We start from the raw sequence: 2,991 nt of genomic DNA, 5'->3' as shown, positions 1-2,991 counted from the left end.
AAAAGATGCCACTGAAGACGTGTCACCTGGAAAGGCCACTGTCGAAGAAAAAACTCTACTCGGTTTTGTGAAGGGAAACATCTGAAGCCCTTCATGAAGTTACTACCACTGATGTGACTATTACCAATAATAGGACAATTCCTTATGGAGCAGATGAACTTCACCTGAAGCAGAAGCTAATACAGAAGAAGATATGTCACGGAAAATTAAGAGACTTTGTTGAATTTTAATTTTTGCGTTTGTAGCATTTGTAAATTCTGTACATTTAATTAAGTTATTGTTAATTATATATTGGTTTAATGTAAGTGGCTATTGTTCGGGACGAACAATACTAAGGAAGGGGCAGTGTTACGACAACAGAAGTCACGTGACGCTAGTAACACGTCATGATATTCTAGAAGGATGGGGGAACATCAGAAATAATCCACTATTTGCTAGGCGCCCTCTATTCTTGTATATAAGTGCGCCAGATAAAGCGAAATTAATAGGGAATAGAATTGCAGACAGACAGAGACAGACAAATGAGTCAAGCGCGGTAGTGACTGTAGATAAAGGGCGTGAATCGTTTTGAATTATAGCGTGAGTTTAAGTTAAAGTGATTGTGAAAATTAACTGTATTGCAAAGTTGAATTGAGAAAGAATAAACTAGTTTTATTTAAGAAAGGACTTGTATTGCAGAAGTTTCTTCGGAAAGAATTTCTATGGAAAATTAACAAACGAACACATACGTAACAATAAGTAAGTTTTAGGATAACCTCAATATTTTTGAAATAAAACTATTATTCGCAATAATATTATGAAATAACTGCAGAACATTGAAAGAACTTATAAACTATTTTCGTAATGTATTTTTAACCGCGGCATAGCGGCTCATACAACGACTCTGAGTTTTTTGTTTTTTAAGTACAAACTGCATAGCTCCATCATCTCTGGACTGATTTGAGATTTAGTTATAGCTGTAGACTCACGAGGTGATGTTATTTGACCATGCCCAAGGTCTTATAGATTCATTTATTCTAATCCTGCCTAAAATAATTTCAATTTGAGAGTAGGATGGTAGAGATTTTGATGAGTAATAAAATCGAATATGGTATATGAGCACCTCACACTTGGCACTCAAAAATATATTTAACAAAAGTAAACAAAAAAAAGTATCATAGATTAATTTACTCTAATCGTGCCTAACATAATTTATGGAATGCTGCAGCTATTGAGGATTCCCTCTTGTTTGAATATTCTTTATATTACATAATGAAACTAACATCAATCCAAATTGTTTGTGAGGTTTAACTATGTAACTTTGTAAAAACGTCAGAATAAACAACATAGCCATGTGTTTTCTAACATAGATGTAGCATTTTAAAATCCGATAAAATGAAAGAAAGACTGGGGAAATATCCCACGAACCCACTACAAAGTGTCGAAAATGAAATGTCTTTTTGCTTGCGGGAAGTGTACTCAGTCGGGGACAAGTGGCCACTTTGTTGCCTGGATTAGTGTTTCATTAGGCAAAACCAAACATTGTCCATCCCTCCAATCAACACTGAACATTACATGAATGACCTTGAAAGTACTACAGTACAGCGAAAATAAAGGAGGAGATAAAATAACAACGAACTATCTGTTACATATCTGCTCGTTTGTTAATTTCCAGTATAAATTCTTTCCGAGGAACTTCAGCGATATAAGTCCTTTCTTAATGAAAACTAGTTTATTCTTTCTGATACAACTTTGTAATACACATAATTTTCACAGTCACTTTAAACTTAACAACCTTTATAACACGCGCTGTAAATCATAGTGGTTCACACACTTTACTTACGGTACCTACTGTTCGCTTGACTCAGTTATCTATATCTTCAATGTATCTGCATATCTATCTGTCTATTCCAATCGCGCTGATTTTCCTCGCCAGACTTATATACTAACAAAGAGGGCGTCTCGAAAAAACTCGAGCCTCTCCCATAATTCATGATCCTTCCAGAAACTCCAGCGCGCATGCTCCCAGAATCACGTGACTTCCGCTGTCGTAACATATCTCTAAAAATAAAGCTTTAAATGTGGATTATTAAATTTATTGCTGCAAAATCATAATATGATCGCGGAATATTTCAAAAGAAAGAGTAGTTGTCCTAACTTTCATCTAAACAACCTTCTTTAGAACACTGAAGAAAGCGACCATGGAGGAGGTGAATAGCCACAAGGTGAAGGGATAGCCAGTGGCCAGAAAACAGGAAGCAAAGAGTAGTACAATAGCACAACTATAGTTGACAAGTTAGTTTCAACAAAGAGACGGCGGAAACTGATTATATAAAATAAATAACAAAAGAGTAAAAAACGAAATACGGAACATGATAAAAAAACAAAAAAATACCTGCCAGATTCTGAATCACTTTTCACAAATTGAGATTTAACTAACCCTCACTCTGAAAAATTTCATGAAAGGTTATAACAATGAAAGAAATATCATTTTTTTATACCTTGTACGCTATAATGTTTGATAGTTTTTATTCCATAGGTATTCTATTAATGCGCGATTATATGGATCTGTAAAATCCATATATAGTTTACACAAATTTTACATAAACACTTTATGTTTATGCCTAAATAACAAATATTTAGGAAAATCGGAATTAAGATTATTTTGTTGCATCGAATATTAAAGAGTTATAACTAAATAGTTAGTTTTGGTTTTTCTAATGTCATCAACATATATATAAATTAAAATACCTGTAGAAACTTGATTTTATATCTTCAACTAACATTTATTTTCATTGTTTTGTTTACTAACTTTTGTCAGTATGATTGTGTATGTGTGTACATATATACATAATCGATCATAAGTATTGTAGTACTTATAGTAGGAATGAGCCAGATGTACAATACGAGCAAAGAGGCAGGCGGTAGTACTGCCTATGTAGGGAATTTTAAATATCTCCTCAATAGTTCATCACAACTATACAATGTTTCCTTTTGTAACAATATCTATGT

General features: G+C 33.5%; 1 long non-coding RNA gene across 1 annotated transcript in view; it reads left to right on the top strand.

Annotated features, from left to right (window-relative positions):
* LOC111083123 overlaps nucleotides 1-2,643 on the top strand; it is a 25,656-nt gene extending 23,013 nt beyond the window's left edge. Inside the window, exon 3 of the long non-coding RNA XR_002608818.1 lies at nucleotides 2,162-2,643. This is a non-coding gene — a long non-coding RNA (uncharacterized LOC111083123). The remainder of the gene's footprint in view (nucleotides 1-2,161) is intronic.
* The last annotated feature ends 348 nt before the right edge of the window (nucleotides 2,644-2,991 follow it).

This window comes from Limulus polyphemus, unplaced genomic scaffold, assembly GCF_000517525.1.
Source record: "Limulus polyphemus unplaced genomic scaffold, Limulus_polyphemus-2.1.2 Scaffold5, whole genome shotgun sequence".
Lineage (NCBI taxonomy): Eukaryota > Metazoa > Arthropoda > Merostomata > Xiphosura > Limulidae > Limulus > Limulus polyphemus.
This window is presented reverse-complemented; position numbering and strand designations above follow the sequence as displayed.